This window comes from Drosophila erecta, unplaced genomic scaffold (genome assembly GCF_003286155.1).
Source record: "Drosophila erecta strain 14021-0224.00,06,07 unplaced genomic scaffold, DereRS2 tig00000055-arrow-pilon, whole genome shotgun sequence".
NCBI lineage: Eukaryota > Metazoa > Arthropoda > Insecta > Diptera > Drosophilidae > Drosophila > Drosophila erecta.
Window position 1 is genome coordinate 11,501,679 of NW_020825200.1, and position 18,536 is coordinate 11,520,214.

The following is an 18,536-nucleotide window of genomic DNA, read 5'->3' on the forward strand; positions in this document are numbered from 1 at the left end:
CTCCAAGTCTTGGTATTGTTGACGCATTATCAGTGGTGACATTAAGTCAAGCCAAAGCAGTTCCGTCTTTATATCAACTTTAGTAATTTATTATGTTGTTATTTGGGCTCGTTCGAAAATGAACTGTTGATAACAGAAGCCCAGTTGAGTTAACAGTGCTACTTTTGTGGCAACCTCCCGCAGCGCTGTTAGCTAGCGCGTTTAAAATTAAAGTCTCCATAGCAGCTCTGTTAAGTTAACATTGCTCAAGCAACATTTTCTCTCATTTACTCTCCAATTTGTATTCTCTCACAACACTCAGTAATGACAGCTCTTTAGCGTTAACCAGCCAGAAGGCTATTAAAATAAAAATTAAAATAATAAATAAAAAAACTGTCAACAAAAAAATGTTTTTACAAAATATTTATAAAAGTTTAAGACTTACTAAGTATTACTTACTCTATATATATCTATATTTATATATATATACAAAATATATACTAAGTATAAGAAACAAAATATTAAATATAAAAAAAATAAACTTATAAATGTAGTAACTTTTATAGACATCTAACCACAGCGTAGATATTCAGACTATGCAACATATGTATCTTCCGTAAGCCAAACATAGGTCAGTTTCACGAAGTTGTTCGTTCTTTAGCTTTTGTTTGCACATTTCCCCGCCAGGAACAGGTTTTTTCGCCGCAACGGCGCATCTCTGACACTCGGGGTGCGTTTGCTTTCTGGTTTTGCTTTGCAGCTGCTCCACTCGAATTCGGTTTCTGTTTCTGCCTTTCATTCGGTTCAAATTATCGCGCTTGTGCGGTTGTGCGGAGCGGACGAGTTGGAAAAACCAGCGTGGTTCAATATTTTCTGTCCGGGCGCATTGTTTGAGGCTCGTTTGGAGAACTGCAGGCGTTCAAAACACGGAATCGAAATCGAATAACATAGCCCCCTCCACAAAACCAAATTAATCCAATTCAAATCGTTCGCGAGTCGAAAGTGAAATTCGTCGCAGCACAACGGTAAATCAAAGGCAGACGCGATTTTTGTTCAATGAATGTTCAATGGAATAGCCAGCTAACACAAATCCCGCTAAAATAATAAAATTCAATTACAATTTATTGTAACCGCTTTAAGTTTTTCGATCTTAATAATTAGCATTGCAAAGCATCTATGCTAAAGTGTTTAACAGTTTAACAAATAACAGAAATATCGGTGATTTGGTGTGCAATAAATTGAGAAAACCAAAAACCAAAACAGAGATCCGCTGATTAAAGACGAAAGAAGGTACGAAATATACATACGTATAGCATGTGTATGAATGTACATATGTATGAATTTGGTCTGTCATAAAGGTATACACATCGCGGAGTTTCTCTTTCCCACCCCTTCGAAAGCAACAACATTGCGAGAGATGTGAGGGAGTTGTGCAGCATCAAGGATGCCAAACTGAGAGAGTGTATGTGCGTGAGAACTTCTGCAATAATGTCCTTGGCAATAAATAGAAGTGGAGAGCGGCAAACGGTTGAAATCTGAGCACAAAAGTGACGGATGTCTAAAGAGGAAATTGAATAGTCATGGGATTAAAATAAATGAATAGAAATATAAATGACTTATGCAGTTTGCAGGAACAGAAGTTACAAAAGTTGTTACATCATAGTAATGCCTCGCTATTATACTTGATATCAAAACAAATGAAATCTTATTTTAAAAATACAGTTAAAGCTAGTTAACCATATGTATGTATAAATACAATTCGGTTACTTAAACCACAACCACACAGAGAAAAATTACTAAATACTTCTAAGAAGATAGCGACATCTGGTTTATTTATTATTGTGGTCCACGTGGTATAATCTAAATGGTTTTATTTTACAATTTTTTGTTTAATAAAAAAGTCACCATAGGGCGCTGAAACAGACACAGGAACATGCATATATGTATGTATATATTTATACTTTGTTAGCACGTTGATAATCTTTAGTAGCGATCTCAGCTGATGCTGATTACTCCATTTAAAACAATATAAATTAATTCTGCCTTACACATTCGTCGAGTACGTTGACATTAAGTGTAAATTATCGCTTGAATTAATTGTGTGTTAAATTAAGTATTATATCACACTTTTTGACAAATGTTTGCGCTCACGCAAAATCCGCTAATCTCTCTCTTAAAACGCTCTCGAGTGTTTATAAACAAAATTGTAATTCGCCAGCCGGCAGATGAGATTAATTTTTAGAATGAAAAGTACGTCCATTCGTACTTATATGACACCTGTTATCAAATGTGGGGAAATCTATTCAGATTTTGCTATTTTGTAAGGCCTTTAAGTCCATTGTATAGGCTAATAGACTTCAAATACCATTAACATTTTATTCCTAAAAGCATATATCGATTTAATGACCTTTTGCCCGGAAAGTCTACTCAAAGATTCTGTTCGAGGATAGACGTAAACGGATTTCGTATTCTAATTTTGTTCTATTTTTTTGCTTCTGCTTTTCAAAGTCAACATATTTCAAGAACAATCAATAGAGGAATATAAAACAGAGAAGAACACTTGCCAGTAGTATACTGCTACAAAACGAAGAGCTTTTCAAACCACACTAATTTATAATGCCAACCAATTTTCGATTTGGGCGACCGATAAAGATCTGTCGACCTAAATGAAGATTAGAATCAGCTGGATCACATTAAAACTGATCAGACTCGTGTCCCTCGCGAAATCGAATTGAGATGCTAACCGAAAAAGTACATGATGCAGAGAAATTTATCGACAAGCTCTTTGTATCTTTAGGATACTTAGCACAGATGTATCTTTCAGATACTTTCCTCACTGCTTGTTGCCCTAGGGCCGGCTAATCAACGCGTGGTTGTCTCAGGTCTCCAAGCCATCGCTGTTAATCTTTTCGGTTTTGTTAATACTTTCCAGAGTGTCTGTTTAATTTTTTTATTTGTTTGGTTGCGTGGCCTGCATACAATTTGCAACACGTTTTGAGGGCCTTTGTTTTGCTTCAAGCTTTCCATTTCACTAAAGTGATGTTCTGTCTTTGCCCGCAGCTCCGAAATAGCCGTCCATTCGGGGTTCCGAACCTCATCTTTCATTTCCTTGAGAAGGTTATCAAATGATCTTTACAATTCAGCATTCGAAAGTTTACGTTGGGTGCTAATTGGATTTGAGAAACGCAATTAATTACATTCAAATGCTTAAAGCTATGGTGCTGTTTTGTATACAGAAAATTCGTTAGGTATTGCACTTATTTTTAACATTTGGCCTCTACAGTAACTGTCTTTGTTTTTCCCACTCCAATTTTATATATCTGTACATATTTACTCGAGAAAGAAGCAAAACTCATCTGCTTATGCAAATTAAGGCAGAAAATTAAATGACTTTTTTTGTGCTGGCTGGTTCCGATGAAAGGCTGCTCAGAAATTCTAATGAAATTCACTCACAGTGACACAATTATGCGATGCCCTCAGGTGTGATTCGTTTGTTCCTACGCCAAGTAGCAAAATTTGCATATGGATCTTCATACATTCATATCTCTCACCCGGCCTGGGGTAAAGTGTCATAAAAAAGTAACCCACATTGGCCCACAAGGGGTTTCCTAACGGACCCTAAAATGTTATTATTATAAGTATTTATTTTGTAGTTTTCTTCATTGTTTACCTTGTTTTGCGCAATTTTTTATGAAGTGCGCAAAAGTTTATGCGGCCTCGTCTCAAGAGAAGTCGAGTAAGTTTTGGGTCTGGGCAAATAAACAGCGATGAAAGAGCCGTTAGGTGACCCCAACCAACCCTCGAGGGGCCAAACCAATTTGCATGAAATGTGGCAATAAAGAAAAAGAAAAACTATCAAACTGAAAATGCTGAGTGGCTGTTAAGAACGAAGAATATGTGAAGTATGCCAGATGTGGGAGGAAATTTTACTAAACATAAGTGGAGTGATCTCCAAACATTAATACATCGTTTTATCCACGCGTTTATAAGATCAGATTAAATATTTACATTGTTTTATAAGATTGTGTTATGTATTCCACTATTTTTAATGTTGTTTATGTGGAAGCGTAAACGGACCTACCCGAAGAATGTTTATTTTTTGGGTCATTGCCTCAATCTAACCCAAACCAAGACGAGTACTTGAAATATTTCGAGTCCCTTGAGTAAACAAGGAAAAATCCGTCCATGGATACTCTACTTTCAAGTACAGACTGTTCAATTTTAACACTTAGGCACACATGCCCAAATGCCTAAGCACTCACCCTTTTTATCAATATTATAAAACGCACAACCAAACGAAACAAAGTACAAGAGTTCTACCTTTCATATAAACATTTGATTGACGACATTTTAAAAAACTACCGAAATAAACATTAAACGGGTTTCATTATATGAGATAACCAACCTCTTATCACCACCACCGTAGTCGCAATACGACAAAACATCGATTCCGTCGGATGATTCTACGTCATTGATGAGAAATCACGTTTGTTATCACGAAGAGTAAACAGGTTGAAGAAAGCTGGAGGCAAAGTCTTTGTGAACTTCTGCCTAAATTCGGTGACAAACTTTATGATTCCAAGGAATTTCGAGATGAATCCCACGAGAAAAGCCCAACAAGTTAAAAAACCAAGATCGAAAGAGCAGGTGTCTATGAGACATGTGTGATCAGCTGATTATTCAACAAAAACTTGTGGGGAGAGACTCACGCAAAATAATAATTGCTTTCTACACACTTTGTTCTCTATTGTTAAATTTAGCATTGATCATTGGGAGAGCAGTGCGTCACAGTTCTCTCAGTATTTCCATATGAAATATTTGCCGATAGTATATATAGCGCAGCTATGTAGTTATAGGATTTCTTGATCTAGCCTAAGCTTACACTACTGAAAAGAATCAGCTGATTGTTGCTATACGTCTAAAAACGTGCTACTTAATTCTAATGCTGATTCGCTCTAGTTTCTTCCTACTCTGCCTTCTTTTCGCCAGCACTCAATATTCTTATCAGGGTCAATTATTATCAGCTCATAGTTTCTCTTTATCTCTGAGCTGATAGCGATAAAATAAAAAGTAACATTAGTTAATTGCTGCGGCATGTGTCGTGGGGTAGAAATGTGCCTGCAAATATTTTATGCAGAGTAAGAAACTGGATATGTAAATTTAATGCTTGATTTCCATACAATATCTGGTAATGATTAGATAGATAAACGAACCAGATAACCGTTCGTTAGCGGATAAGCTGCTATTAGAGTAAGCAAGATTGCTGCGGTTTCATTTCACACTCATACATTTTCATTGAAATAGGCACATGACTCGATTGGAGTATATCTCAGGCAAATACTGAAAATGGCATTTCCTTTTGCACTTGATTTAAACAATTAATCATAAATAACTTAGAACAGGTCTTAATTTCCCCTTTTTATTTCTACTTGCAGTTTCGGTGAGTCTATGTGTTTACTCAATGATGATTAAGGTTTTGGTGACGGGATAGTAGTGCGATTTCTCTCGATTCCTCTCGGTAAGCCTTGAATTAAATCCGGATTAAATCTACCAATGGATACAATTCTAGACCAGAGTATTCCGTTTTATTGTTCCAAATTCTGTTGAATAAGCTCCCCTGATTTATCTTTACTCCACAAATTTCGATCTCTGGGCGAATTTCCATATGGTGAGCAATTAAGTCTGCCTACGTCAGTTTCTATTTCAGTTGGGCCTAGGTTGACACCTTCAATTGAAATTGATTATGCAGACGACATCATCCGCGCACTTATTTAATTAACAAAAGCCTCAGGAAAAAACCAAGACTCTGACTTGACAACCAATTATGATTTAACACGGTTAAGTGTCTAAATCTCAATGTTACATTTGTTTTTTCATAAAAGATTTCTAGGAATTTCCACCAATGCCACACCGCAGATAATTTCGGCAAGGGAAAGGAGACCTTCGATGGACTTTCCATGTTAAAGACACATATTTTCGTAGGTGGTACACATCGATGAACTACTTCAAGTGCACCAAAGGCAGTGGGCAGAAACATAGGCAAAAGTCCAACGAGATTTGCGTGTTTAAGGCCAGTGTTTTTTTGAACATATGTGCTCATGCTTGTAGCTTATGTATAATTGTCGCCGAGATCTTTGTTAGATTTTCTGGCTGCGTTTCAGCTTCTGCCATTGTAATCGAGACCACGCATAGACATTCAATATGTTGACTCAATGAGAATTCGTTTTCTTTTTGTCATCGAAAATTGGGTCTTGGTCGTGAGAGAAATACGCACGAGGGCGTAACGCACTTGATGAGCCAACTCTGCGCCAAGTACACACTTTGGATATTTTGGTTTTCAATTTTATTCAACTCTCGGTTCTCTTCTGACTTAGTCACTCCGTTTGATAAGTGGGTCAAGTCTAAAGCGTTTGTTTTTATTTTTCTGCATTAGAAAAAGTGAAATCGGCAATGTTTTTAAAAGCAGTAATTAACTCTTAATCATCGACGCTCTGTCGACTGCTCTTTGATTTATTTTCCCGTCTCCGTCTCCGCTCCTCTGCCTGCCTTCCTCCCTCTTTCCAATTATCACTTACACTTTTGTCGTAAGATTCTTTGTAATTAGTCGACAATTTTTTCATGTCGGAGCTTGTGATTTGCATTTTCTCCCTGCCAACCGATCAGATGTTGTAATTACTCTTTAATTATTTATTTATTTGCAGTTTTTCCTTATGTTAACACCTTGGCAAGCTGGTAATGTTGATTTTGCTGGCATTGGATTTTGTCTAGACGGGGCGAGGAATATTTTGTTAGCTGGGTGGAACTCCATAGAGTCGTTAAGTGTCTGTTTCAACCTTAAGATTCTTGCTGGAGGCTTAACTTAATTAAAATACACGATACATAATTAGACAATTCTTAATTATGTTTTAATTGCCCTTCATAATACGAGGTTCATTTTGGCATAAATTCAAACAGTCATATTTCTTTAACTTGTACTGTTTTTTAAGGTTTCTTGGACTTGTCTTGTATTTCCTTCAATTTCGCTACCAAGTGCGTTGTTCAAGCCCAAGACTGTTTTGGCTTTTAGCTTAGCTCAAAAGATTACACAACCAGCTCAAACACACGAGGAGGCGTTGTCGATGGAGGAGAAGCAGGTGGGGCGGCAGGTGAGCAGTAGTCTGCCCACCAGCAAACGAGAGAGAGACGCCTAATTAAGTTTTCCCCCCACCTGGTAACGAAATTTGTCAAAGAATATGGAAATCGCTGCAAATTGAAAAACTTGCATATCTCAAGCCGGGTTTGTGGGCTTGCATCGATATGACTGAATTGGATTGAATATGGATTGGATTTCTTGAGCGAGATTCCAGAAAGTGTAAATGGTATTTCCCAGCCGCAGAGAAACTTTTTCATAAGTATGACTCAGCATTGTGATTTAATTAGTTGATTGTATAATTAAACTCCATTTTACTTCGATATCATCTCTTTTCATAAATAATTGAAATTTTGAATACTGTTTTTTTTTTTAATTAAAACTGACAGGAATGGAAATCATGGCAAGGAAATGAAGTTCCTCGGTTGAACCAAACTTCAATTAAAATAAGAGGCACAAAAAAGGAATTCGTCAATTTGTCATTTACAGACTGCTTTAAAAATTAATGGTTTTCCATTTACAAATATTTATGAAAAATTTGTATTTAGCTAGTCAAAGCAATGTGCAAATGTATTCTCATCGTTATACCCCCAACACTTTTTTTCACTATATAAACTTCTTTAACCTCTTTTACTGAAACATGATGTATTGTTACCTTCCGCTTATCGCACAATCCGCCATAAACTTAAGAAAAACGAGTGTGCCGTTAGCTTCTTTTCCAGCACTCCCCTCACTGTTGACCGCAAATAAGATCATCACATTTCATCACCCACAAGAACCAAACCGCTTTCATCTCGCTGGAGATCTCTGACTAAGACTTTGGACTTGTATTAATGCCTCTGAGATTATGCCATGACAACAACATCAGTGTATATATCGTTTACCGTTTAAAAAGGCGAAGAGGAAGATGTTTATGCACTTGAACGCCATAACAAAAGTTGCCTCTTCAACCGCAAAATAATGAGTTGCAACAGCACCAAAAACACAAAAACAAAAACCAGAGGAACAAAGACAAGCCCCGAGAATTTCATCATTTTCTTACCCGCAGACCGGTGTGTTGGGGAAGCGTTTTGGGTCAAGTCAAACCCAGAACCAGACCCAGTCCCAGACCCAAAGCCAAAGCCAAACCGCACCCGTTCGCAAATCGGCTCATTGGACTCCTTGGTCAACCAGCCAGGCCACTTGACGGCTGTCTGCATCCTGTGTGTGCGCTGGGCATATTGAGTTTCTTGGGTTTCTGGACCCGGGCTAACAGCTGGGCTGGAAACCAGTTTAGATCTTGGCTTGTACTACGGCAGCTGTAAACAATCAGAGCTAACTGCCTGCCAGGCACTCAGCCATGAAAAATGAATGATGATAATGATGGTCAAGTCAACTGTTTCCAGAGGGGACTCCAGGTTCTCCTCCGACAGTCATTGACCAAAAGGCCCGAGCCTCCTCCGAAGCTCCTGGACTTTTTTCTTCTTTTCGAGCCGGAGAAACTCGATTTTGTATCTACCTCAAAAGTGCGAGTATCTCGAGTCTGGCTCAAGTCTCGGTTGCAGTTCTTACTACTACTGCACAGAGAAAAATGTACACTGTATTATGATATTTTAATGATTTCCTCTAGAACATGGCAATGGAAGTTTTTACAACAAATATATCAGAAAAATGCACACCACTCCATTTAAATTTTTGGTTTGGTTTAAAAAACATGCGAATAAACCTAATTTCCAATGGATATGCTGTTCAAAATACGTTTGCAGCCTGCCCTTTGCATCTCGCTCTTTTGGTTTATGGCCTCTCAGGTTGTGCTTTTTAGACTATTTGTTTGTTGTCTATATGGAGGAGGTAAACCGGTTGCCAGGTTCATAGGAGATGCTTTGTTGAAAGTCACCTCAGTCTACGTCTATAGCTTTTGTATATATCTCTCTCATTTATTGCTGCACTTCCATCATTGACTTGTCTGTGTTCTTACCGAGCTACGAATTTTTACTTGCAATTGGTATTGTGGGGGTTATCAGTTAGAGATCGCGCTGCTGAATCGGTTATAACCCGTTCTGAGAGCGCGGCTTATGGTTGCACTTTTTTCGATTGTGGGATGGTTAACCTGATCCAAAGTTTATTGACTTTGCCTTTGCACATGGCCTTTTGAAGAAGAGATATTCATTTCAATATCTAAAAATAGAAGTTCATGCTTAAATATTTTTTTTTATCCACGAAAGACCAAGCCACTCATGGTCCATGATCGCAACCTTTGGTTGAGCTGCGGCCTACTCTTTCATTTGGCTGTCAGACAGTTAACGTATTCCTCATTCCGCAAGTTGCCATAAAAAGACTTCAATTGCCAACTGTCAACTAGTGGGGAAACTGGTTAAACTTTTTGCAAAAAAAGAGAGAAAAACTCTGAGACTAAAATCAAAATTGTTTGACTGTTGCATTTGGTGCACATTTCTGCCGGTTTCTCTTTATGGCCAAGACAAGTTCTTGACACTCATCGAGCGCACGAAATGGTAAAGACGCCCACAGATACTCGTTATACACAAGTGTATCTGTAGGTAATGTATTGTAGCCATAAGTTGGCTACTTAAGCCAAAACATGGACTCAAAGAGAGATTTATTGAATCATACATTTGGTTTTTTGGTTGCAGCCGAGTAATTCGACTAACGCAGGAGTAATCAACGAAGCGTGCCAGTAGAAAACATGCTATATTGCCAGTCCCACCAGAAATCTATTCCTCTTTGGGCCAAAACGCATTCATTATTTCTTTGCCCACATAATAAATGATGTAAAAAGTAGGCGTACTCGCAATACACCACGCCAATAGGCGTCAAAGTGGGTGGAAGTGACGCTGGAGGGGCGCAGAAAAAATTCAAACTTTAAAATAATTAAGGGTACAAAAATAGTTTTTGCTGCGCACCATAATTTTTATTATTTATAAAAATGATACTAATGTGTTTTGTAAATTGTTGAAAGGCAGGCAACAAAATTTGTAATTTCTTTACATTTTTCTTTAGTAATTTTCGGCAAGCTTTGTCTGATTTCATTGTTTGGCTGGTAATGAGGAATCAAATACGATTGTAATGAGTGGGTGCATTTTGAACAACGTACTTTCCAAGCGTTTTTGAAATAGATTTTGCAAGAAAACCTAAAAGTAACAAATAACAACATTTGACAGTAAAATTTTAGATGGGATTTAGGAGGCAGAGCATGCAAACATTGCAATTTAAATAGGCAGTCATAAATTGGTTATAAATCCTATTATGTCCCTTTTTACAACTGAATAGGTAGCTTTAAATAACGTGATTCATTTTATTCCCGCATATTTAGCTTTTGACAAGAGTATTAAAAGTGCTACTGCAGCTTAAAAGCCTTCCCTTACCTTGGCTATCTATCCATCAAAATGGGCAGCATGTTGCACGTGCTCCGAACACCTTAGGATACCTCATAGATGGTAGATTGTATGGCAGCGACAAATTTAACTGCTTCCAGTCGCCGGGCCATAATCGTTTAGATGCTGTTCATTCCTCATAATGATCGTGCTGGCCAGATTTGGGGGATCGGTAGCCGGAGATTGCTATAGAGATGGAGGCAGGAGACTACTGTTCGCAGGTAAATCAAGGTGTGCTGTGCTAAAAAAAGGTTTTAAAAAACCTGCCAGCTAAGCTAAGCTACAATCCGCACTTCAAACTCGCTCTCCATGGGGGCTGTACAATGTGTTTGGTGTCTTGGCCTAACTGCTTTCGAGTATTTTACGTTAATTTACGCCAAAGCCGTTGAGGAGATTTTCGCAGCAGTTGTTGCATGCTTTCGGTTTCATTATGAGTGGAAAAATCATGCAATGGCCACGGCTTTGGCTTTTGGCTTGGCTTGGCTTTTCTTGGCTTGGCAGTTGCACACTCGGATTGCCAGTTGCAACACCCATTTTGTATCGTTACTCTGCGGTTAATCATATTTCTTTCCATCTGTCTCTTGTTAAATTAGCAGCTGCGCTCAGACAGCAAACATATTGTGTTGTTTGCAGGATATTTCAATACGCAAAACAGCCAAAAGAGATTTGTTTTTATTTAAATTTTATTATTATTTTTATTATGTTTTTTAGTTTTTCTTTCTATCTCTGGCACTCTGTAGATAAGTGACGCTTCAGACTGTTTTTGTAGGGGTCTTTTTGGTTTTACGCGCTTTGCTGACTCTGTGTGATTTTCCTAATTGGATTTTCCGTCTTGGCAAACACTATTGCCATGTCTGTTTTGAGTTCGCTCTGATTTGGCATTGTCCAAAGTGTCAATTGGATTTGAGAACTGTTTCATAACAGATATCTTTCAGGGCAAGTGTGAAAGTGTTGGCGAGGAATTTAAATCCAAAATAATAAAACAAATTTAATGATCTTCACACCGTTGATTACGTTTTCGATTGATGGCAATGATTTATTGTTATTTTTACGACCAACACTTGGAGTGTCTTGCAAATTGAATTTATTTGCCTGCCTTACTGTTAACCCGCTAAAAATACATTCGGTTCACCATAAAATAGATTCAAAATCGAAACAAAGTTAAACAGCTGGCGAGATGTTTGACCAGCTAAGCAATATTATTCGAATTGTGTTTTTTGCCTATTTTTCCTTGCCACTTTCACTTGCCAATTTTTTTTTGACTTTTAAGAGCCCACACTTGTTGAGGAAAAACATATTATATATTTTTTCATAGTTTTCTATTATTGTTGAATGCAATACAAATTTATTAAATTCTTGCTAAATCATAAATTATGGGAGGATATCACAATTTATTGCGTATACTTTGAGATTTCGAATCGGGTTTTTTGGGGGCTTGTTCGCCTTAGCCAGCTGCAGTTGAAACATAAACAATATAAGGAAACCAAGGAAGCTCAGTAAATATAAAATGAAAAATGGCCCAGGCATGCAAATTATTATTATTCGGAGTCATGCGAACAAACAGCCGGTCCCAACGCGATCTGAAGATTTGTTAGCCTTGCAAAATATATCTCAGTCCGTCGACACTTTCGATATTTCCGATTAAAAGGAGGGGCTATATATGCAGTTAAGCTGTTAATTTATTGCTTGTATCTACGTTTTGCATTGCCGAATTCATGTTACTTAATCAAACGTTGATTTCCGAATTCTGTAGTTTGCGTAAACCACATTCTAGTAATTTTGTATATATGTCGCATTATATTGTAATATTTGATGATATGAATAGTCTTACAATTATGATAACAAGTTGAGTTCCCGTTTCCTATCAAGTATTCTCCCATACGCCCCCAATTACTGATTGTCCAGGCTGGTTTTCCGCATATTTGATTTACCCCTCTCCTTATCAATTAAACATTTACGTTGCAGACACGCACCTCGATAATGTGGAGATGGAGTTAGGTTTACATAATAATATGAGATATTTCTACTGAATTTATTTCGTCATAAAAATGCGCGGTAATTTTACAATTTGTTATTTTTTTGTATATTGAGGGCAGCAGAACTTGATAATTAGAACTAGATAATTCTTTTTTTTTTATGGGAACAGGGGCTCTTATAAGTGACATAATTAGGTCGTAAATATCTTTTTCTTGATTGATTAAACCCGTTTTCTAATGCATATTTTTTTATTATCTTTACAGAAATTTGTATGTTTAATGTGAACATATATTAAGAAACTTACCAACAAGAATTTAAGTAATCTTAGGTAAGATTCCTATTGATATAATTTTAAATTTTGTTTTATATTTTCCGCATGGAAGCATTTTTATGCAAATAAACTGCAAATAAACTGTCACACATTGAGTTGCTCTACAGGCGTAAGCGACTGAGCGATAATGAAATTCAAATGGGTGCGCAGTGAATAACAAGTGAATTCATTCAGACTCGATTCATTTTTCTCAATCTGTCTTTGTCTTGGACTTCTAAAATGAATGCATAAATAATTGCAGCTTAGAGATATGAAATTCCTACAAATATTGAATTAAAATCTCATTTCTATGACGTTACTGGCGTCGCAATATGTTCTATGCCGATAATGTGGAATTACAGCTGTGTTTATTGTTTTTGGGGACCGTTTCTTGATATCAAATCGCGCATATTTCAATAAAACTGTTGGAAAAGCTGAAACCATAAGGCGAAATGATAAGGAAAAAATGTCACTGAGTTCCGTTGAATGGAGTATGTTTCATAGACATTACCGAACATGTATTTCCTGAAAAGTATAAACTACAAGCAGTAAAAGAATCAAGAAAAGTTTAAAAACTGACATATGTATATATAGATAACTTGTCAAACTCGCCATTAAACTCGCCCCTTGAAACCGCAGTTTACATTGTTTCATATGATACCCCATTGCGATAAGATGGTTCGTATAACAAAACCATATAGCTAAAAAGCACCTTTGATAATTAGTGAAACAGCCTTGCTGATCAGAAATTTGCACGCAAGTAGCAAAGCGAAATCGATTTCGAATTACAATATAATTCAGAACTGTAAATGGAGGTAATGAAATGGAATTCGACACGAGACGGACGTTTTCATGATGCGTGAAAGTTAACCTCAGCCTTGTGCGGCTAGGAAGCGAAATAAATCGCAACGAACAAACAAAGTGAAATGTAAACATCGTAAAATACGAATGCGAACAAACATACAAATGTACAATCTACAGGGTACATACACGTATATACATATGTGAGCACAATAAAATCAAGCTTAACAAGACCATTCAATGAGCCACTTTTCATGCTTGCCGCGCTGAATAAGATCGGTTTAAAAAACGAAAAACATTAAAAATAAAACAAATTTGTACTTATCTTAGATGGCGCGCTTGGCGGTTTTATTCCTTTTTTGTTGAGTTTTGGCTGTGTTTTTGTGTAAAATGCTTTCATGTCAAGTTTGTTGAGCTTTTGTTGGCAAGGTTATTGCACACGAGAAGCGCTCATAAAAAGCATATAAGCACATATATAAACAAACCGCAAAAGAATAAATTTTAAGGTAAAACATGCGATAATTAAATATTTGATATGTCAGCTGGTCGGCAAACAACAAAAGGCAGGGAAACCAAGGAGAGGGGATCGGATAGATAGAGTTCCCAGACCGCACCCTGAGTACAGCTGTTCCTTAAGTAAAACTAAACTTCCGCAAATTCCCGGATCAAGAATTATCACATGTGCAACGCCCATAGATTGCAGTTCACAGTGGCACTTATGGCCATCGAAACGCAGTCGCTGCATTTTAATCAAGTGCCAAGAAAACACCTCCAGAGCCAAGGCGACTGTTTGGCATTCGCCAGGCATTTGCATTTGTACGCGCTGCATTTTCTTTTTTGGCCTCCGTCGGAAAAATTCCGAGCCATAAGGGGAAAATGAGCGAAAGACAACACAAAACCAAACTAGACAAGTGTAAACTATTCCACTCACCAGCACTGTAGCAAATGGCCATAATGAATATGAATAATTATTCACGCTAATATCGTGTCTCGAAGGCTTTTCAATATGCATAACATTTTGTCCGGAAATGGGCATGGCTTAATCATCTTTAAAGAGGTTTCTGGTTTTTTATGCATGGGAGACGTACAGAAGCATTTTTGGAAAAGTATTAAAAAAATATATATAGAGCTTTTACCATTTATACCAATTAATTTTTTTTTAAATTTATTATGTTCTAATATAGCACATTTTATTTATACTTACCCATTAGAATCAAATTAGTTCATTCATTCTGCGTGCCTCTATAATCTCATTTATAAGAACATTTCTGGCGCCTTTGTCATTTGACAAGCCGACACCCTGCAAAATGCATAGTCCAACTTTATTGTAAGCCAAGCAACAGACAATGGCCTCATCTGTGGCCCACTCAGAAAGCCTGTAGAAGGAAAGAAAGAACAGGAGAATAGCCCCACATTTCTAGCACTATCTCACTCCCTCGCACTTAAATTTATTATCATGTAAAACTTTTGTGCAACAATGTGAATAACAAAAGCTGGAAATCGCTGCTACTGTGCAGCTGTTCAGCCTCCCCTCGTTTCGAGTTCTCCGCCCCGTCAATTGTTCTAGTTGATAATTTATTTGAATATTTGGCATAATTATTCCGGTGCGAGCAACAACGAGAAACAAAAGAGTGAAACCCGTTATATAATAGCGAATATTTCACAAGACTGCAAGAGCCCAGTTATTATGTGTATCTGTAAGATACAAAATTGCACTGAGAATTGGGCAAACAGAACTACGATTTGTGAAGTAGCTCAGTCCGGCTTGACTTGACATTGAGACCGAGATAATGACCAGATAACCAGTAATATTTGTTGTATGACTCCACTATCTGATTGCTGACAAATGAAAAATGATTGTCGCTAATTGTGGCTTAAGTTCGGGCAGCGCAAAGGAAAGGAAACCAGCTTGCTCCTAAGTTTAATCACCGAGGGGAAGATAAATGATTTAGCTCAGCACTGAAGATTGGCCATTTAAGGCACACACACACTAGCCAATCACTTAAAGTCGATTAACTCCATAGACAAATGAAAGCCCACACTGAACGAGAATGCGATCGCGATCGCGATCGAGAACTCGATCTTCTATAATTTTGTAGTTTGCGCCCCTGGCTCTTCTCTTTGTTTTGAGATTTGATCCGTTGCGATCGTCGTGCGTCTCGAATCAAAACGCGCATAAATTTCTATGCTCTATGCTTTTGTAAATCTAAACCGCTCCCCCTTGCCCTACACTAGAAACAGTAGCGGCATCCATTAATCAAAAGGCACTACGGTCTAGCCATCGCGAAGATCGCATATTAGTTACACTTTAGCGGGGCGCCCAGAAATCTGATGGCGGGTTATTAGTTCGCCTGAGTTACGATGCAAAGCAGTTGGAGATTGATCGCTTACAAGATGAGTAGCTGGCTGCGAAGTAACTTGAGCTGACATAAGACTTGGGGCTTGGCTGCTGGGTTCAAGGCGATCCAAGACACGGCTTAAGAACAGACCGCTGATGGGGCTAATGGATTGTGGGAAGTGCTCCACTAAGCCGAGAAAGATTAATACATAATGTACACATGTGCCAATGCTTTTAGGATTGAGTCATATGGTCTGAGAATTATTTGGTAAGGATTACTGCAAATTTATGGGACTATAATTGAAATACAACTAAGGGTGTTTACTATTAGCTAAAAGTAATCGTTTCTATTCTATTTTAATTCTTTACTCATGTCTAAGCGTATCCAAAATGACAGATCATCATAAATCCAAACGGATTGTCGTTTGATATTAATCTTGAGCTAAGCTTTACGTAATTTTAGGTGCCCATAAATATAACCATTTTGCGTTTATAATAGCATTCTTTTGTTCTGTGATTTTCTAGCACAATAAATCCATTTTTTGCGCAAGGCCTCAAATTACGGCAGAATAAATTTGTTTGCATTTCTATTCGACTTGGCGTCAACGCTCCACAAATGCGGGAGAAATGTCAACAGCGCCTCTGCAATTCGTTCGCTCACATTGGCAAATTTATGCAAATTTTTATTTATTAAATAAACACGCAAAGTGCGTGTCATCAGCTGTTACACCAGGGTGGATTGTGGGTGGTGTGGGATAGTCGGTGGTTAGTCCGCCTTTTTGGGGCCAACGAACGACAACGACAACGACGAGGACAACGACAACGACAATCGCTGGAAGTTGATTGGCAATTTTTTGTAGTTACTACGCGAGTTTAGTTCAATAGGAGGGGCTCTATGGGTGCTAATGAACTTGAGGTTACAGCTGGGAAAGGGAGAAAGATCTAGTGTGAGTAATATAAGCGATAAAGCGTAAGAAATTGTTATTGAGTATATGAAACAGGCAATTTGATAGGGGTCTTTTGTATGCTAGTTTAGGTTTCACACACCAAAGCTTTTGTGCATATATAAAGTTAATTAAGTTAGTTATTTTATTGTGTTTCCCTCAAGATTTGAAAAATTTAAATTAAAATTGTTTATTCCCCACTTGGTTTATCCAGAGACACTAGAATAATAAGATGCGTAACGGCCATACATTGGTTTTGCACTATGCAGCTACTTTTTTGGTGGCGGCAGTAATCACTAAGATCAAATATATTTTCCACGTCGCAGGCTGAATACTCTAACGACATATTTTCTAGTATAAAGTAATTATTATAATAAAGTAATATTAAAATAATTCGGTATTATTATGTACATTTATTCACCTATTACTATTTCTATGATGTAATTAAATAATTATCGTATTAAGGCAATCCAAAATTCGAGTTTTTACTTTTTACTAACGAGTACTCTGTACTCGATTGCCAGATTTATATATAGATTTTTGTTTAGTATGTATGTATGTATGTATGTATGTGTGTATGTATGTATGTACGTATGTATGTATGGATGTATGTATGTATGTATATATGTATGTATGTATGTATGTATGTAGTGTATGTGTTACGTGCACTAAGTAGTAAAAATTGTCTTAATTAAAGCCTGAATAATGTTTAACTTACTGTCGGAACACATAGTTATTGCCGCTTTTAATAATTGCATAGGAAAAATATTGTCTTGTAGCCCTATAATTCCCAACTAGTTCTAGCGAAGACTGTAAGGCATGTATGCTAATTTAGAGGTGCAAAATAGTTCAAGTCATCTCTCTTACCGGTCGAGCAGTGAGTGTAGTGTATGTGTAGTGTATGTACCGGTGTATGTTCCGGTGTATGTATGTATGTGCATATGTGCAAATGTATGTATGTGCATATGTGCAAATGTATGTATGTATGTATGTATGTATGTATGTATGTATGTATGTATGTATGTATGTATGTATGTATGTATGTATGTATGTATGTATGCATCTATGTATGTATGTATGTATGTATGTATGTATGTATGTATGTATGTATGTATGTATGTATGTATGTATGTATGTATGTATGTATGTATGTATGTATGTACGTATGTATGTATGTATGTATGTATGTATGTATGTATGTATGTATGTATGTATGTATGTATGTATGTATGTATGTATGTATGTATGTATGCATGTATGTATGTATGCATGAATGTGTGCATGCATGTGTGTAGTGTATGTGTTACTTGCACAAAGTAAATTATCTTAAATAAAGCCTATAAAATGGCCGAAACGTATTTGAAACGCATTGGCACAATGGCAACGTATGAATCAAACGTATGAATCAAAATCTGTCCTGTTTTTCATCCTTTTTTGAAAATTTCAGACTATTTTTTACGTATTATTCTAGTGTCTTTGGTTTATCACTGCCTTTCAGCTTACTCAAATAGTTACGTTCTCCTTCTTTTCCAACCAAGTTGACTGGTACAAAGTTGGCCAACTTTGTCATCAGTTTGCGAAATCCTGTCTGTCCTCGACAAGTTGTGATTGTTGCGATATCATGTAACCACTTTGGGGCCAAGTTACTTTTTCTGTCTGTGCCCCCAACCTCTATCCATTTCAAAAG

General features: G+C 37.2%; 1 protein-coding gene across 2 annotated transcripts in view; it reads left to right on the plus strand.

Moving 5' to 3' along the window:
- The first annotated feature begins 705 nt into the window (after positions 1-705).
- Positions 706-18,536, plus strand: part of LOC6543479 (dual specificity tyrosine-phosphorylation-regulated kinase 2) — a 50,694-nt gene continuing 32,863 nt past the window's right edge. The window contains exons 1-3 of one of the 2 annotated variants that reach the window (XM_026978498.1): positions 706-1,269; positions 5,415-5,419; positions 12,720-12,784. The gene's annotated coding sequence lies outside the window, so the exon portion shown is untranslated. The remainder of the gene's footprint in view (positions 1,270-5,414; positions 5,420-12,719; positions 12,785-18,536) is intronic. The other variant, XM_001969487.3, reaches the window with a different exon arrangement.